This window comes from Muntiacus reevesi, chromosome 4 (assembly GCF_963930625.1).
Source record: "Muntiacus reevesi chromosome 4, mMunRee1.1, whole genome shotgun sequence".
In the NCBI taxonomy this organism is placed as follows: Eukaryota; Metazoa; Chordata; class Mammalia; order Artiodactyla; family Cervidae; genus Muntiacus; species Muntiacus reevesi.
In genome coordinates this window covers 54382277-54402798 of record NC_089252.1, presented here as the reverse complement: position 1 = coordinate 54402798, position 20522 = coordinate 54382277, and positions in this window count along the sequence as shown.

Sequence of the window (20522 nt, the reverse complement as noted above, 5' to 3'; positions counted from 1 at the left end):
ATGCAAATTTAACAGAATTTCTAATAGGTCTAAATCAAACATAACACAAAGCCCTCTTTCTTTGAAAAGGCAAGTGAGAAAATCATGGTTAACAGATTTGGTGAAAAGGGACTGATGTGGATTCTTTGAGGTTGTTGGCAATTTTTAAGAGGGCAGTTTCGTTAAATTTATTCTTTTTTTCCGCCCATGACAAATATATGCGGAGTACATACTGTATGGATCCATCTGACTTGAAGAACTGCTGTCACAATTTAAAAACCAAAATCCACTCCAGCAAAATGAGTGCCCTGCCCCTTGCCTTTCGCCAAACATAGCTGAGTCCTGAATCAGTCCTGCATGAAAGCATTTGATTGGCAAGACCTAAATTCATCACGGGAACCTAGCTTTGGATGTCATTTGTCTGCTTCTGGCCTCTGCTGTGCTGAAAGACACACTGGTGGAGGACTGGCAGAGGTCTAAGCGAGGCAGCCCACAGTCTCTGCTATGTGCTCTCTGGGCTGGAGCCTCAGAAATGAAGACGGTATTGACTGGTCACTGAGGACCCTCCAGTCCACCTCAGGTGACTGTCTTATATCTATGTAATTATGATTCTGTGTGAGAGATCCTATCCACGTGCCAGAAGCCATGGAAACACACAAGAGGGACTCACTGCCACAGGGAGTCACAGAAGGCTCTGGAGACCAGGGGCTGACCCTAGTGTCTGAGTGGTGAATGTGCGGTGAAGGTGGAGGAGCATCACAGAGGCTGCGAGACATGCAGGGACCTCAACAACCAGGTCGGTAGGAGGAGGGACGAGCTGGGAGGTGCAACAGGGCACAGCTGGCTGGATGTTGACCAAACCCAGGTCCAAGCTTAGGAGGACACTGCACTCAACGCAGCAAGCTCATCGCTTGTGTTCCCAGGTTAAGTGGAAGCTGTGTGGTGGTTCAGGGCTAAAGGCTCAAAACCCAGCTCCACCACTTACTATTTGGGATCAAGATATTTATACTCCCTAAGCTTCCATGTTCCCATTTGTACCCATCTCATAAGGTGACCGTTAAGGATTAAAGGTGATGATGATGCAAAGCATTTGGCCCAGGGCCTGGCACTTTGTCAGTACAATATGGTCCTTATTGTCATTATAAGGGTCAGCATTCAGCTCCGCTGAGGATGAAGGTACGAGTGGATGGGTCTGGACAAAGGTGGGGACTGAAGTCACATCAGTGGCATTTGAGGTGGACAGTCTATTCACGGAAGGCCCTAGGTATACGACACAGGACTCAGCATCCCAGGAGAGGCAGTTGGCAGGGGCAGGCGCCTAGGCCCCTGTGCCCATAGCCTCTCCTTCCTCTGTCATTAAGTTGCTACTCCCACAAGGGACAACAGAGAATGAGATGGTTGGATGGCATCCTCGACTCAATGGACATGAGTTTGAGCAAGCTCTGGGACTGAACAATTGAACAACTGTTGATGACTGAACAAGAACAACAACTTCTACAAGGGCAGCAGCTGAAACGAAATTCACAGAAAATATACACAGAAAAAAATGCAAGATCCCAATGTCTCTGATGCTACCCTGAGACATTCAGATAAAATGTAAGGTCTTCAAGAGCCCCCGCTCACAGGTAACAAGAAATGAATGACCTTTCCCTGTCATCAGGTAAGCTAAGTATGATGTGATAAGGCTAACAGCTTTCTTCACATAAAAACAGTGAGCACGTCAGAAATCGTCCATCCCCTCCTCCCTCCATCCGCTTCTGAGATGGCACCTTGGAGTTTGGACTATAAACCCCCGAGATTCTGGGGAAGGATGGTCAGGTCGCCGTGGTGATGCTCCCCGGGTATCTGGTTGCTGCTGTCCAGCTTGGTCCAGGTTGGTGGCTTGCTCCCTACACTCCAGTCCAGCCTAACTTCTGCTTTTCCTTTCACCATGGATCTAGCAGAGTTTCTGCTGTGTTCTCCATCTGGCCTTGGCTTGGAGGTAGGGGTGGGGAGCTTGTGGGGCTCCTGAACTCTGATCCAGCGGTCTCCTGCACGCCCCCTCAGTCTCATGTGCTGGTGGGACCTTCGAGGTTCCATTAGTGGCACCTGGATATACATCCTCCCTCTGCTTAACCCTACTGTGTGGCTGCGTTCACTCTGGAGAAACTGCCTGCAACCTGGTGCAAGCAGGAGCCTAGAGCCATGAACATGAGCAGGAGCCACGCCCCAGCTGCCATCTAGATTTCAAGACCTTTCTAAATATTCCTAAAGCTGTTGTGTGTGCTGTCGTGTCTGCCTCTTTGCATCCCTAGGGATTGTAGCCTGCCAGGCTCCTCTGTCCATGGAATTCTCCAGGCAAGAATACTGGAGTGGGTTGTTATTTCCTCCTACCGGGGATCTTCCCAACCCAGTGATCAGACCCCTGTCTCTGGCATCTCCTGCATTGGCAGGCAGATTATTTACCACTAGCGCCTCCTGGGAAGCCTTCCAACCTAATCCTTGACAGGGCAAGGAAGGGAAGTGAGGATCTTAGCCTCTGCCTTCCCTTCTGTCCCCATCCCTCCCCCCACTCTGGGCTGGGGTGGGAAGCCCGGTTTTCTCCTCTCCCCTGTATGTACCACTGGGACCTCTCTAATCCAAAACTCTTTGGGCTGGGGACCAGGCTTTTGATATCTCTTTTCTTAGAAGAGATAAAAAGAAAATGTAAATCCTATTTCTCAACAAAGTGGGTAAAAATGTTTAGATGCCAGAAGCCGAATACAAACTCTCTCTTTTCACCCTGTTCTAACACCCACTTCACTGCTTAGAATTCCCCCTCCGCCTCCCCCCCACACGCACGTTCAGACAGGCCCATGGGGAGAAGGCCATGAACAAACATGCAAATAAGGAAAGCACCGTTCCTGTTTTTTTAAAACGTTAAGATTCTGAGCTAGAACTTTCACTGATTGGGACTTGATAAGGAGGTGGGCAGAACAGGGCATGGCTGGGAATCCATGGCTGAGCTCTCAAGCGGCACTGAAGGCGTTTCCGGCTGTTATCCCAGCCTGACCCAGGAGCAGGCACTGGCCCACCTCTCGGGATCCCTCCTGACCGCCCAGCAGGGGCCAAAAGCAAGTGGTAGCAGCAGGCAAGTCTCTGCCCACGCTTGCCCGGCCGCCTGCTTCCTCCCTCCAGCCCCACTTTCCCATCAGCCACCTTGTCGTCTGTGTCTTCGCTGATCCTCCTCAATTCCCTGACCATGTTCTCTGTGTGAGCTTTAAAGAAAAAAGACTTTTAAATATTTCATCCTGGACACATGCAAACAGGTATGGAGCAGAGTAGTGAAGGCTCACATAGCCATCACCAGGCTCAACAATGATCAACACTTGGCCAATCTTGTTTCATCCATCTTCCCATTCTTCCTCCTTCCCCCAGATTACTTTGAAGGAAATTCCAGGCAGCCTATCATTTCTGGAAGCTTTTTAATAATCCCCTAGGACAATTTGCCATCTCACTTAAAAGGCACATGCCCTTCATTCAGTACCCAGGCTAGATTCATACATCTGTAAGCAGCTCAGACATTAATTCCACTCGCATGTCATCTTTCTAGGAATTCAGCATGAATCTTCAGTAGTTAGAATAGTAATCCCCAAATTTATCTGCTTTAATGAACTACGACAACAACAACAACAAATCAGTGCACCAATGACTGTAAAAGAAATCAATGCTTTTTAAAGGGCTTTAAGGGACCTCCCTGGCGATCCAGTGGTTTAGGACTCTGAGTTTCCACTGCAGGGGGACCTGGGTTCTATCCCTGGTGGGGTAATTAAGTTCCCACAAGCCGTGTGGTGTGGCCAAAAAAAAAAAAAAAAAAAAAAACAACAACGGGATTAGAAGTTACTTCTCTCTAGTAGGAAAAGTCCCACCCTCCTCCTCCCCACAACTTCCCCTGGGCTTTTTACCTTATTAGGTTGCTTAGCAAAACCTGTTTGCATAGATAAGTCAAAGAGATGTCTACCCAGCTCTGGTCAGAGTGAATGAGGTTATATGTATTCTGGTAAGTTTTTTCTTAAAGTGGAGAAGAAGCATGTATAACTCGAACCAATTTTTCAGCTCTTGTTAATTGGGAAGGCTAGGTCTGCAAGACAAATCAGAGAATGACCACTTCATGTTGCAGATGGTTTTGAACTTGCTTCTGCACACGGACAGATCTTAGAGAAAATTATACTCTCTGCTCATTATCCATTCCTTCCCCAGCAGCGATTGTAACATGAGAGTAATAAAAACCTGGACTCTCATTTCCCATAATGTAGAAGTGGCTCAAGCTTCATCACTCACTTATGCCAAAGAATCCCAGAGGCTTGCTTTTCACCGAACCATTCCGGTGTTCCTAGGATGATGAGCATATTAGCTTTGCAGTGACCGAGTTCAGAGCAAATATGGTGCCATGTTGAGTATTTTAAGCTGAAGGAAATTGAGAAACAGTAGGTGCAGCAGGGACTCACTGATCTTTCCCTAAAGCAGGTCGAAGACCTCCGTGTAGAGCTGCCTTCCCTATCCTCAGAGGGGGCAGACATCTTTATCTCCAATAAGGAGGGACTCCAAGAAAAATCCAAATGAGTAGGCCTTACTACGTTTCCCTAGTTTTATTTCTTTTTTTTTCCTAGTTTTATTTCACTCATACCCATTTCTCTATCACATTTCCCCACAATTTTTTCACAGAACCTGGTATATGGACAAACCATTTCTTTTGGTCTTCATTTCCTTATGAAGGCTCCATGTCACATAAAACTATATTAAATAATTGTATATGCTTTTCTCTTGTTAATCCACCTTTTGTTACAGAGTCCCAGCTGATAACCTAGAAGGGTGGAAGAAAAAGGCTGTTTTCTTCCTCTATAGTAATTTGCTCTCTAAATTCTGAGTGAAACCCTTTGCCATCTATGGGGTCGCACAGGGTCAGACACGACTGAAACGATTTAGCAGCAGCAGCAGCAGCAGCCCTTGCTAACCTGATAGCAAGTTGTCCCTGTATCTTTGCTGTCTGCAAATGACTAGACAAGTGAGTTGGCCTAAGTATTTAGTATTGAAATATGACATTCTCAAACAGCCTTGTAGGTTTAAGTGTTGAGGGTTGCCAATAGGGTAGATAGCCGACAGTTTTCCCAGATGTATTTTCAGGCACATATTTTCATCACTAATGTTGCTCAGAATGAAATATGAGGTCCTTATTCAGAAATAGCATTATATGAAATGATGACTTTATGTATTAATATGAACCATCTTGGAGAAGTATATTTTCTCTCATTTTATAAGGAATTTCCATTTATTTTATTCACTTAAAATTAAAAAAAAAAAACAACTACTATATGAGGTCAATTTCTAAACCTTAACTCCTATTCAAATTTTGTAGCTTTAGAATCAATTAAAAATTTGATTCCTGAATTTTTTTTTTCCAGAACTAAGAGGTTTGATAAATATTTAAGATGATTGATAGGAGGGAAAATGAAGATGATTTGGTATAACCCAAAACTCTCATCTAATGGATAAGAAATCTGGGGCTTCCAGAAGTTCACGATGCCAGTAAAAAGGAGGACTAGTTTTTCAATTGCATATCCTGACTGCCATCAACCTTACTAGGCCCCCATATTCTTTTTTTGAAACAAACATGATTTCTGGGTGGTTTCAGCATGATTTTATAGCTCAGTTGCCCTTTAGCTAACTTAAACTAGGATTACACGCTAAAATATATTTAGCATGTCTAGGATTCTCTTCCCTTTATGGAAATAAAATGTGAGAAAGTCCGTAATCATTGAAACAATGGAAACTGGGGGGTAGAGCCAAGCTCATGCCTCTTATATTCCCTGAACACTTTGGGCAAGTGAAAGGATCTCTGCCTACTTCATTTGGGTCCTTCGAGAAGGGGGAGGATAGTGGTCATCATCCTGCTTCATGGTGATGATAAGTGAGCCTGTGCTGGGCAATTAACAAAGACCAATTCATCACTGAGTGGCAATTGTAAAAGGGAGTACATGCCTGGGGTTCCATGAACTCTTGTGATCACAGACTTTGGTTAAAGTCAGAGCTGGAAGCAACCAGAAGGAAAGTCTGTTAGGTTTCTCTTATTTTATAGATAAGGAAAGTAAGGCCCAGAGAAGGATGAGAAGTAGGTCTACAATAAAATGAAAGAGAGAGTGGAGAAGAGTTTACATGAGTGAGGTGGGGGAAGCAGGAACACAAAAAGCAAGACTCACTGCTCACTTGGTATCGGTGCTTCTCAACCCAGGGGGCGTCAGCCTCCCATGGCACCAGCTGGTCCTGGCTGATGCGGATAACTTAAATCCCACTGACTCCCACAGTGAGAAAGAAAAGCATTTCCTTCCCAATGCTCTTAAAAATAAACGAATTAAGATTTTTAAAAATTGACTTTGTTTGCAGAAAAATCTCTGATAAAAATAGTACATGTGCATGAAGTTGAGGCAAAGTGAGAGAGGTGGTGGGTGACAGAATTGGGAACACTGCAGTAAGTGGACAAAAATGGGTCTGAGGGCAAAAGTGGAGTCTGACACTGATCAACTGACAAACAGAGCTTCTGTGCAAGATCTAGCTCAGACCCATAAGGAGCTTAAAACACACGTGGGAGAAGAATATACGTAATAATAAAATAAAAACACCCAAGTCCAAATGGTGAACTGTCAGGGAAAGCCCCATCTTGCTTCTTGTTCTATCATGGAAGGCACATAGTTGCTTTAAGCACATGGAAGAGAGACTCCCCTTGTGCTGGACATCAGGAAGGTGTTGGCAGGAAGCAGAACTTTATCCAAGCCTAGAAAAGTACAATTTAAAAATTTAAACAGAAGAAGACATCTAACTAGGGAGGTAAAAGACATTTCCTTGGAAAACTACATGGGACACTGAAGAGAGAAATTGAAAATGACAGAAGCAGAGGGAAAGACAGCTAATGCTCATGATTTAGAATAATTAGTGTTGTTAAAATGACCATAATACCCAAAGCAGTCTATAGACTTAATGCAATTTCTGTCAAACTACCAATGGCATTTTTCACAGAACTATAACAAATAATTCTAGAATTTGTATGGGAACACAGACGACCCTAAATTGGTAAAATGGTCTTGAGAAAAAAAGAACAAAACTAGAGGTATCATGCATGATGCCTGCTTTCAAACTATTCCACAAAGCTACAGTCCTACAGTCATCAAAACAGTATGGTACTAGAACAAAAACAGACATATAGACCAGTGGGACAGAAAAGAGAGCCCAGAAGTGAACCTGCACTTATATGGGCAGTTAATCTATGACAAAAGAGGCAAGAATATACAATGGAGGAAAAGACAACCTCTTCAACAAATAGTATCAGGATAAACAACAATGTCCTATTATATAGCACAGGGAATTATATCCAATATCCTGTAGTGAACCATAATGGAAAAGAATATAAAAAAGAATGTCAGCATTTGTTTTGGGGCTTGCAGGTGTACTTCCCTAGTGGCCCAGTGGTTAAAACTCTGCCTTAAAAGCAGGGGCATGTGGTTAATCCCTGGTTGGGGAACTAAGATCCCACGTGCCATACAGTGCAGCCAATGAATAAATAAATAAAATAAATTTTATTTAAAAAATTTTGGAGGAAATTTTAACAAACAAATAAATGGTATTGGGAAAACCAGACAACCAACTGCAAATAACATCAAATTATACCACTTTTTCACATCATATAGAAAAATAAATTCAAAATGGATTAAAGACCTGAAATCATAACTTCTAGAAGAAAACATAGGCAGTGCATTGTTTGATATCAGTCTTGGCAATTTTTTTTGTTTGTTTGTTTTTTGGATATGTCTCCTCAGGCAAGGAAAGCAAAAGCAGAAATAAACAAATGAGACTATGTTGAACTAAAAAGTGTTTGCACAGCAAAGAAAACTATCAACAAACTGAAAAGGCAGCCTACTGAATGAGAAAAGATATTTGCAAAAGATCTATCCTACAAGATGCTAATATCCAAAATAGATATCTAAAAAACCTATAATTCAACATAAAAAAACAAGCAACCTGATTAATAAATGGGCAGCAGAGCTGAAAAGACAGTTTTCCAAAGAAGATATAAGATGGCCAACAGGCACATGAAAAGATGCTCAACATCACTAATCATCAGGGAAATGCAAACCAGAATCACAATGAGATATCCCTTCACATCTATAATATGGCCATTATAAAAAAACAACAACAACAAACAAGTGTTGACAAGAGGGAAAAGGGAACCTTTCTGCACTGTTAGTGGGAATGCAAATTAGAGCAACAAATATGGAAAACAGTGTGGAAGTTCCTCAAAAAATTGAAAAGGGAACTAGTGTATGGTGAAGAAATTCTACTCCTGGGTATCTATCCAAAGAAAGCAAAAACAAATACAGAAAAATGTATGTCCCAATGTTCATTGCAGCATTGTAATTATACAATAGTCAAGATATGAAAGCAAACTAAGTGCCTATCAATAGACTAATGGATAAAGAATTGGTGTGCTTGTGTGTGTGTGTATATATATATGTGTGTGTGTGTGTGTGTGTATGTATACATATCCACATGCAATGGAATATAAAGTCAGCTATAAAAAGAATGAACTGTTGCCATTTGCAATAGGAATGGACCTAAAGGACATTATGCTAAGTGAAATAGGTCAGATAAAGACAAATACTGAATGATTTCATTTATATGTGGAACCTAAAACCTAGAACAAATGAACAAACAGAATCGAACAGAAACAGAGTCATGGATACGGAGAACAGGTGGTTGTTGGAGGAAGGAGATTGGGGGATGAGGGGAACAGGTGAGCGAGATTAAGAAGTACAAAGTTTTGGTTGCAAAACAAGTGAGTCATGAGTATGAAATGTACAGTGTGGGGAAGATAGTCAATAATTACGTAATATCATTGTATGGTGACTTATCATAACTAGATTCATCATGGTGATCATTTTGAAATGCACAGAAATAGCGAGACACAATGCTATATAACAGGAGCTGATAAAATGCTATACTGTATCAGTTATACTTCATAAACCAAAAAGTCGTAGAAAAACAGATCAGATTTGTGATTTCCAGAAGCAAGGGAAGGGAGAGAGGGAGATTAAATGAAGAAAGTCAAAAGCTACAACTTTCCAATTATAAGATAAATAAGTACTGGAGATACAATAAACAACATGATGAAGCGTAATTAACACTGCTGCTGCCAAGTTGCTTCAGTCGTGTCCGACTCTGCGTGACCCCACAGACGGCAGCCCACCAGGCTTCCCTGCCCCTGGGATTCTCCAGGCAAGAACACTGGAGTGGGTTGCCATTTCCTTCTCCAATGCATGAGAGTGAAAAGTGAAAGTGAAGGCGCTCAGTCATGTCTGACTCTTCGAGACCCCATGGACTGCAGCCCACCAGGCTCCTCTGTCCATGGGATTTTCCAGGCAAGAGTACTGGAGTGGGGTGCCATTGCCTTCTTTGCACTGCTGTGTATTATATATGAAAATTGTTAAGAGTAAATCTGAAGAGTTCTCATCACAGGGAAAAAATACTTTTTTCTATTTCTTTAATTTTATATCTTTACGAGATGATGGATGTTCACTAAACTTTTTGCAATCATTATTTCATGATGCATGTAAGTCAAACCATTATGCTGTATACTTTAAATTTACACAGGGCTATATGTCAATTATATTTCAATAAAACTGGAAGAAAAAAACTCGATTGTTTTAGAACTGTAAGAACACACACTCACATATACTCCGATGTGATAGTAACAAATTTAAACATAATGGAGACTGCCAATGTGTTAACTGCGCCAAAAGAGGAATCTGCTCTGTGCTGATATCAGTGTCTTTATTAATATACTTATGTAAATAATCTGTAATAATGTACCAAGAACAAAAATGAGATGACGTTTATCCCTAATATGCAATCTAAAATATCATCAGTTGTTTTAAAATTTTGGTAAATAAGTGTCAGAAATGAGCACTGAGATTTTTTAGTTTCTTCTTATTTATATCACTGAACGTTTCACAATGTTATATTTGGAAAGTATTTTCTATGAACAGCAAGAATTATAAGTGTTGTGAAAGCTGTTTATGAACACATTCAAAATTAAACAGTCACCAAAAGGATTATGACTTGTTCTTATATATCTTACAAGTTTTGACTTTGACGTGGCAGTTTCCTATGCCTCTACTCTCAAACATCTGGTAGACTTTACATGAGTGTAACCTGAAAGCACAAACAAGCGGTGAAATTTTTATCATTTGCAAAAACTTAACAAACTTTTCTTGATACCAAAACGACAACAACAAACTCAGAAATAAATAGTAATCAATTTCCCTGGTGGCCCAGTGGTAAGAAGCTGCCTTGCAACGCAGGGAAGCAAGTTTGCTCCCTGGTGGAGGAAGTAAGATTCTACACACCGAGGAGCAATTCAGCCCGAGTGCCACATCTCCTGAGCCCACAGGCTGCTACTAGAGAGGCTATGCACCGCAGCGAGAGTCCACAACGACGCAACTAAGACCCAACACAGCCAAATAAGTAAGTAAAAAATAAATAAATATTTTTTAAAAAGGCAAAAAAGAAATAAATAGTATTCTGATTCAGTCAGTATCATTGTTTTTCTTAAGAAACAAAATCAATCCTGGCAATCTTACATGAAATTTGTAAAGGGATATTTACCGCGAGAATACTAGAGGCTCAGAAAATAAGAGGGAGATGATGAAATTTACCTTGGGAACAATCCAAAGCAAAGGGAATTCAGGAGGGTGAGACAATAGGAACCTGAGCAGAAATCCCACAGCACAGGACTGGCTCTGGGATCACCTCCAACTATCAACGCCTGTGATAGCTGCTCCAGACTTACATTCCCAGGGGAAGGCAAGCAATTGGCTGAGGCTAAGTCATGTGATTCTATTCAGGTAACAAGGGGCATATGGCTCCTTTGATTTCCATAGTGGTAATCACCAACTCCCACAACTATACACAACAGAGACCCCTCAGGAGAGGTGAGGTAGTAATAGAAAGTAGAGAGGCTTGGACAGTTATCCACTGCAGATGGTGAGGCTGATAAGAGGCTGACACTGTTGACCATAACTCCCAAGTTCAAGGCTGTAAGTTCATCACACTCAACTAATACCCAGATTTTGGTCTCAGGTACAATGAGACAGGCTTTATGGAGAAAAGACTGATTTTTCAGGGACAGCAGCAGGTTAGATATAAGACAGGCCAGGAGGAGGGTTGCCCCTGTGTATATGGGACGCCAAGAAAACAATTCCTGCATGTTCTCTGTCTATATAAAATTTTTTATTAGAAAATGAATCACAAAATTCATGAGCACAGATAGAATTAATCATTATGGGATCACACATAGGATATATCACTAAATGCTCAGATGGACTGATAGAGAAGTTACTATGTGATGACTCTTCAAACACTACACATGGGATTGCTTTCTGGACATCCCTTCCTGTTCTTTATTGTCAAAAGCACTATCCTTGTCTAAATTTATATGTCTTATCACGAAAGAAAAGGTAACAAGACTATTACTCACAATGCCATGGCTCTTCAGAACCTGTTCTTACTGAAACAATACAGATTTTCCTGCCTCTGCACATCTCTAATACTATTTACTTATGATGCTGCATCATCCATTAAGTAGCCTAAGAATGCAGACCCAATCAAAGGTTGTTACTGTCCTTTGTGGGTCATCTTCATGAAGCCTAAAGTATGCAGGAAAACATAAACGATCTGTTTTCTGGACATGTTAAATTTCCCATTCTGAATTTTATAGCCTAAATGTAGAAAAACATGTCTTCCAACCGTGGCATCTCTAGAACTACCCAGGCCTTAATCACTCTGTTCCTGGAATTTGCTCTTTCAATGACCACACCCCTGCCTTACACACAGAGAAGACACATGAGGGGCTTATGGGTGGGGTGAGAAGAGCAGTGCCATTTGTGCGAGAAACGTGTATCCCCCCAAGCGTGGCTTAAGGCTCACCTGGAGGGTCGGAAGTGACAGAGAAGCTCATTGGCATTGCGGAGTGTGTGATGAAAATTCACTTCACCAAAAGAGAGGACTGGCCTTTACCCCGGCTTCCTGGGAGGTGATCTCCCAGCCTCTAGAACATCCTGCCTGATGGGATGTCTTCATCTGCCTAGGAACCTCGGCTGCCGAACATCTAACGGTGTGATCTCTAATGGAGGCTTTGGGCCATGCACTGTGTCAGTTCTGATCTGAGAGAAACGAGAGGCTAAAGGTATTAGCCCAGCTTCCACCAAGGTTGGAGACTAAAGGTCAGTCATGTGGGCAGGAGATGCTTGAGCCCCTGTAAAATGCTGGACACCAAAAGCTCAGGCATCCTTGGTCAGCAGTCTCCCTGTATATTGCCTCACATTGTGGCTGGGAGGAGGCCATGCTGTCCGTGACTCCACAGGGAGACCAGAGCTCTGCAGTTGGACCCCTCCTGGGCCCTACACTACATGCCTCTTCCCTTCACTGACTTAAATTTGGATCCTTTCCTTGTAATAAACTGTAACCATGAATCTAGCAGTCTTCCGGGAAGTCTGTGAGGCCATCTAGTGAATGATCAAATCTGAGTGTGATTTTGTGAGCACCTCCAAAACTTGTAGTTGGTGTCAGAAGGGAGGGGAGTCTTGGGGGACTGTCTTCTCAGACTGTGCAGTTTAACTAGCTGGTTACAGGGCAAGCATGATCTCACTATGATCTGGGGAATCTGCCTCATTTCCCCCTGGGCTGGACCACCAACCTCCTGGGTCCCATGTCTTGTGCTTTTGTGACTTCTTCCTTCATTTTGCTGGAGCAGAGGCATTGGTGTTTTTGAAAGAGACAAATTTCTCAACTCGTGGATTGTCTGAAAATTTTCATACTCTGCACTCACTATCATTTAAGATGGATGATTTGGTTGTATGTAAAGTTCTTTACTGGGAATAATTTTCCTTCAGAATTTTGAAGGCTTTGCACCACTGTCTTCTGGCTTCCAGTGTTGCAGAGGAGAAACCTGATGAATTCTTGATTCTCAATTCTTTATATATTATTTTGTTTCTTCTTTGGAAGAATTTGGGGATTTTTGTCACATAGGTTCTTGCAACTTTGTGACTCTAGATCTTGATGTGGAATTTCTCATTTATTGGTCTCAATACATGGAGGTCCCTTACATCTGAAAATTAATGTCCTTCAGTTCTGGAAAAAAATTTTTTTCTTTCATTTCTTTAATTTTCTATCTTGTTTCTTTCTGGGACTCCTATTTTTCCAATTAAAGCTTCTTATCTTTTTTGGTATCATGAACCCCTTTTCACAATAATACTTTTAAATGCATAAAATAAAATGCCTAGGATTATGAAGGAAAATATTTATGCTGAAATACAATTAACAAAACATCAAGAAATACATTTGTCATTTATTATTTAAAAAAAAACAAAAACCACAGGCCTGATATGGAGTCAGTTGTGCTAGGCCATGCCAGCAAACCAAGACTTAGTACCTAATTTAACTGATGTGTCAGTCTTCCCCAGAAATGTAGTCTTAGCTGGCCAGGCAGGAATTTTCTGGTCTGCACCAGAGAGGTCATATAGGCCTTCTTTATCCCCCAAAGAAAGATGAGGTACCCCACCCTGTAAGACCCCTTTTTTCCCCAAAAGGGAGATGACCTAATAAAACCTTTTTTTTTTTTTTTTTCCCCCATTTACAGCTTCCTTGTCCTGTCCTTAAAAACTTTCCCTCTGTCGCCCCTTGGAGCCTCCCTGTATTTGCTAGTCAGGATACTGCCGACTCATGACTGGTTCAACAAAGCCAATCAGCTCTTCAAATTTTACACAGTTGAATTTTGTTCTTGAATGACAGCTATATGCATACTTAAAAAAAAAATCTAGCTGTAAGTTAATAATTACTGTGAATTTTAAAAGTAGTAACGAGTGCACAAACTAATTTCAAAATATCTGAAACAATTGTTACACGATTTGAAAATGTCTCACTTCTCTTGGTGACAGGTGGTGAGATTCTTACATTTTGTTGCTTACATTAATAACAGAAGGAAATGCTGAGGAAATGAGGACAAAGACAAACCCTTAATGATATCCATTCCAGGGGAAAAAAAATTAAACACTTTTAAGAATCAGAGGGTGAGAAATAATTTTCCACCTCACAGTATGGGCTTGGAGGATTAAATGCGAGTTACCTAGTATGAAAGCAAAAGGAAGATTTACAGATGCTAGTCTGGGATGGTTCAATGAAGGAGAGCAGCCGACTGATGCCCTGAAGAGCTGCTTTAAAGGGAAAATACTGAACAAAGGAAAATTATTTGTATAAAACTGTAACGAGCAAAGGACTTGGGTGCCTGCAGCACAGAAAGCCTAGCTCTGACAGTGGGAGTTAGCTGCCAAGTAGGGATTTATTGCAGGTCCCCGAGCAAGTGAGTAGGAGACAAGCTTCATCTTTGAATTCAGGGTTTTTCAAAGAGAAAGAACAAAGAGGTTGGCTTAATCGTCATCTCATGACATTTTTTCATGTTTCTTAATCATAGTTTTGGGAGTGAGGATGTCTCTGGTTTACAACTCTCTGACCAGATGGTCCACAGCTCCGGGGATCCAGGAACTCATCTTGCCCTGGAGAAACAACCCGAATTTGCACATTAATGATGACCTCTATTAAGATAAGAGCAATTCTACTACAGACTTTAGTTATCTGACTCGGTTGATCAGTGTTTATTTTAAACTGGGTTATGGTCTGAGGAGAAAGAAAGGGAATGGGCTTTGGATAGAGAGGTTAATCAAGCACTTGTAAGGGAACTTGTTTTTAGAGGGAGTTGGTTTCAAAACCTCTTTTTAAATGGGGATAAGAAAAACAAAGGGCTTCCCAGGTGGCATAGTGGTAAAGAATCTGCCTGCCAGTGCAGGAGACACAAGAGACGTGGGTTCGATCCTTGGGTCAGGAAGATCCCCTGGAGAATGAAAAGGCATCCCACTCCAGTATTCTTGTCTGGGAAATCCAGACAAGGAGCCTGGTGGGCTACAGTCCATGGGGTCACAAAGAGCAGGGACACAACTGAAGCAACTGAACATGCACACACAAGAAAGACAAAATGGTATTTAGCTTTGTTTTAGGTCACCTGTGCCTTTAAGAAGTTACAGAAAGACCTTTACCCTGGAAAAGCCTAAATGTAGAGCCACACCAGATTTTGTAATTTCAAATTGTCCATGGAATCTTTGAAACCAACCTGTAAATTCTTAGCCCAATACATTCTCAGGGCTAAGCTTGACCTTCAGGTTAAGAATCTCTCTGACTGGGTGTTAATGAGAACCTAAAGGGTGGAGTTTATTTGATCAGGATTATAAACACTTTTCAAGAGCAAAGTTAAGTCAAACACAAAGGATCCAAGTAGAAATTGCTAAAATCAGGAGTTGAAGCTGAGAGGAAAATAGCAACTCTCCCAGGGTGTCATGGAGATGCTTGAGGAGTATCTCTTCAATTGGACACTGTTTATATTTAAATTGCAATGCTTTTGCTTTTTTTGGTTTAAGAAAGACCCACGCCTTGAAAACAGTTACTGGTTCTAAAACACAAAATGATCCCGAGGCTGGGAGAGGAGGACAGTGAGAGGTTAAATTCAACTATTCCTCTAGGAAAATCCCAACACTTCCATTCAGTACTTGTGGCTTCAGTAAAGGGGGCCTATTTAGAATAAATAGATGATTGCCTTTGACAAAAGATCCTAATTGATTAGGACCTCAGTTAAGTAATGGAGTAATTACTATTGCCTGGGGAACTGGATCTGGACTGCCATGACACAAAATTAAAGCATGATAGCAGAAGAAAAGAATTCTGAAGAATGTGACTTTAATGTTTGAGATGTTTTGACAAGCTTATTATCTTAATATTTCATGAATATTGATAAAATACTCTAGCCCCCTTCATGGAAAAATTACTGGATGAGCTTTCGTGTGTGTCATGCTCTCTAGCAGAGGAACCAGCAAACTTTTTATAGAGTCTAAGAAAAATATTATTTTTCCCACATCACAGTTTCTGCATTTGTAAGAGGGATACTTAAAGAATCTCGGGTCTATAGATGACCTTGAGAAAGTCACCTACTTAGTCTTCAAGCAAGATCCCCAGAGAAGCAACTCTGACATCCTTTGATGATCCATTCAGTCCCAATCAATCCACTGAGATTCTGGAGCCATAGGGAGTTACTATTCATATTGACTTGGTGCCTTCAAAAGACAGAGGCAATCAGCTCTGCCCACGGGCTTCACTCTGATCTGATCACTGCCTCATGCAGCCGCTGGTCTTGTCTTTGTGACTCTAGACTGAACTAAGAGTTCGGCCCTTACACTTGGCTCTTTTGAATACTCCCAGGCCTCCTTATGTTATCTGGGGTCTTAACTAGGTCTTGACTCTGAATTTCTTCCTTCCCACCAGTATCCCCTCAGTTCATACCATTTCAATGCCTCCCAGCCTGACTTCTGGTTGCCAGCCACTGCCTCTTTGTCTGAGGACTTTCTCCAGCTAACAGTGCCTGCTCTGCTCAAGCTTGCAGCGGTTGGAAATGCCAAGGAGGTAATGGTTCCAGGAGCATTCATAGGAGTGGCTGACAAATATTCTAGCAACCTTACCTTTTGGGTAGGCCCCATCTGAAATGCATACTGTCTTCCAGAGCCCCCAGAGATGTTAAGCTCCAGTTCTCTAAACATTAGTAACTTGCTGGATAAAGGACACCCCACTTGATGCCTTCTCTTCCTTATCTCACTTGTCCATCTCCCTACTTGTGTTTCCTTGGATTATCTCCGGAATAAACTACTGCATTCAGACTCCTATCTCAATATTTGTTTCTGGGGAAGCAAGACTAAGACAAGAATCTCAAGTTTATTGTGTCCAGAACAATTCTTTTCTTTTTTTAATTGAAGTAGAGCTGATTTACAATGTTGTACTAGTTTCAGTATATAGCAGTGATTGCTTCTTATACATATTGTTTTTCCAATTCTTTCCCATGACAGGTTATTACAGTACTTTGCATATAGTTTCCTGTGCCATACGGTAGGTCCTTGTTGTTTATTAGATATATAATAGTGTGTGTCTGCTAATTCCAAACTCCTAACTGATGCATCTCCTCCCCCCTTAGGTAACCATAAGTTTGTTTTCTGTGTCTGTGAGTTTATTTCTGTTTTGTAAATGAGTTTGTTTGTATCATCTTTCAGATTCCACATACAAGTGGTTTAATATGGTGTTTGTCTTTCTCTCTCTGGCTTACTTCACTCAGTGTGGTGATCTCCAGGTCCTTCCATGTTGCTGCAAATGGCTTTATCAGAATGATTCTTAACTCTCCTTTGTCCCTCTGTCCTCAACTCACACATTCTCACACCCAAAATGTTTCCTAATCTTCCCCCACCTGAAGCTCCAACCATCACCCTAACTGGACAGCCTACAAACCTAGACGCCGACTTGAGTTCTGTTGTTAACCTCAGATCTATATCCATCTGATCAACAAGACCCATTGGCTCTGCCTCCAAGATTAAATCCCAAACTTGACTGCTTCTTCCCAGCTTCACTGGCTTCTTGCTTGCTTGCTAAGTCACTTCAGTCGTGTCTGACTCTGTGCGACCCCATAGATGGCAGCCCACCAGGCTCCCCCGTCCCTGGGATTTTCCAGGCAAGAACACTGGAGTGGGTTGCCATGTCCTTCTCCAGTGCATGAAAGTGAAAAGTGAAAGTGAAATCGCTCAGTCGTGTCCGACTCCCAGTGACCTCATGGACTGCAGCCCACCAGGCTCCTCTGTCCATGGGATTTTCCAGGCAAGAGTACTGGAGTGGGGTGCCATCCCAGCTTCACTGCCATATACCTAATCCAAGGTTCTGGGATCCCACCCCTCCCTGCTACAATTGCGCCTTACTGTTTCCCTACCTAACACACTGCAGCCAGAGTGATCTTTAAAAGAGTAAATAAATGCTGTTACTCTCCTGCTTACAACAATGGGAGCTCAAATAGCTCCCAATGCTACTGGAATAAATGTGAACTCATAGGCCAAAGGCTGCCTCTCCTTGTCTTCCAGCACTTTCTCTCACGCCTTGGTAAGTCCCCTTCCCACTGCACGCACGCACCCAGAGAACTCTCATCTTGGGCTGTTGTATTTGCTGTGTCCTACATCTGGAGTGCTCCCTGCAAGTACTGTATTTCATCCTTGTAGATGCTGTGTCATACCGCTAAGATCCCTCTTCAGAAGTGAAGGACTTTTTTCAGGGTCCCCTGTGGGGTTGACTGAGGCCTTCAGTGGGACTGCATCGGGTTCAGCCCGACCCCCTCCCCTGCCCGATGCTGCTTCCTTCCATTCCATTCCACGGTTGCCCATCCCAAGAGCACACCCTCATCAGCACCGTGTCTGCTGATCTCAGTCTGCAACCCAACTGGCAGCATTCATCATGGAGATATCAGCCCAGAATCATGTTTTCAGGCTTCGCAGGTAGTGCTAGCAGTTAACGTGTGCAATGCTAATCCCAAATTCAGTTCTTCTTACACAGCACACTTCCTGGCCACTTCTCTGTAGCATTAATTGGTGTATACTGAAAAACGCAAACTCGTTTCAATACCAGCCTGAGCAAAACAAAAGAAGGGCACATCAGCCGTGAGATAGCAAGTCTGCAGATGAACTAGTTGGTGGTTTTCTTCTTCTTCTCCTTTTTTAAAAAATCAACCACTGATATGTATAACACTCAATCAGTGAAAAGTATTTGTTGAAAATCTATGGGTCCAAAATTTTCTTTGATCAACCACTAGTTTGTACACTAATCAGTCAATGACAAGTATCTGTTGGCTATCTCTGTGTTGGGTATCTTTGCTCTCCTCCATTACCACTGACAACTGAACATACACTGAGTAAATATTGATGTTTGGCAGATTGATTACCTGATTAGCCTAATTGAGATGAATAAGTAAAATTTATGCTTCATGTAAATTGACTAAGCATTATTGTCTCCTATTTTAGTGAACTCATGTTTATAACCTGGCACAGAATATGCTGAAAAGGCAAGGAATCCACTCTAGTTTTTAATATGTGGCTCTTATGCCCTGATGCTGGGAGGGACTGAAGGCAGGAAGAAAAGGGGACGACAGAGGATGAGATGCTTGGATGGCATCACTGACTCCACGAACATGAGTTTAAGCAAGCTCCAGGAGTTGGTGATGGACAGGGAAGCCTGGCATGCTGCAGTCCATGGGGTCACAAAGAGTTGGACGTGACTGAGCGACTGAACTGAACTTGTGCCCGACCCCACCCTGTGGCCCTGATGCCATGTGATCTTTAAAGAATGTGAGACCTGAGTTCAGTCGGGTCTTCTGTAGAAGATGAACATGGGCCATTGCTCCGAGAAGGGCTGGCCAAGAGCATCCCCGTGTGTATGCAGTGGGTCTGGCTGCAGGGTACACAATTGTCAGCTAAACTTGGAAACGTGCTCTAACCAGGACAAAAGGAGAGGCCGCCAACCCAGCTGCTCTAGCGGCTGCAGCAGAAGGGCAGCCACGTGGCGCTTGGCTCAGACGTGCTTCCAAATTGTTGCTGGCAGAGCTGACCACCTGGACCACAGGGCCAAGGAACGCATTATCTCCCATATGTGCTAACGCAAATGAATTACTAATAACATGGCTGGATTTCTGATCTCAGAGTGCTTTCTCCAGCACTCTAGCCCTGCCACAGTGTAAAAAGATTGCAGAGCATTAAGAACTTTATTTCTTCCAAATAACATTTCCTTTCCACAAGTTAAAACTACTGAGCATTTGTTTTGACAGGTTTTGCCCAGTCTGCCATTAAGGTGCATAAGCATAGCTCTGCTTAAAGAGAGGTGCCCTGAGGTCTCTCTTCACAAACTTGTCAGCTGCCTCGCCCAGAATGTAAATGGGGAAGAGACAGGTGTCCAAGAGACATTAATTTGCATTTCTCTGATTACTAGTGAGACTGAGCTTCTTTTTACGTGATAATTGCCATGTGTATCCTTTGTGTAAAGCCCTAAGCCTTGTCGAAGTAACAGAACATGCCTCTGTAAAGTAAGACAGCTACAGTTTCTTAAGTATGGATAAAAGACAAAAAATGAGCTAAAGTTGTCGCTGGAGTTGGAATGGTATAGCATATGTATTTGGGGACTTATTACAGAAGTAATATTCTAAAGGTTGCATGGATACAGATGAATTCTAATTTGAACAGAAGATAAATCTGTAGAGAGCATTTCTTTCAGATAACTCCAATCTAGAATACGAAAATCCACATCTAGAGGCAGATTTATTTAGTGATTATTTGCTTTAGAGACAGTTTTACCAAAGGGTTCTCATAATATTGGGCTTCCCTGATAGCTCCGTGGGTAAAGAATCCTCCTGCAACGCAAGAGACACAGAAGACAAGGGTTCAATCCCTGGGTCAGGAAGATCCCCTGGAGGAGGAAATGGCAACCCACTTCAGTATTGGAAAATCCCACGGACAAGAGGAGCTTGGTGGGTTACAATCCATGGGGTAGCAGTATTGGCTCCACTGTATGTATTTAAAATAGAATCC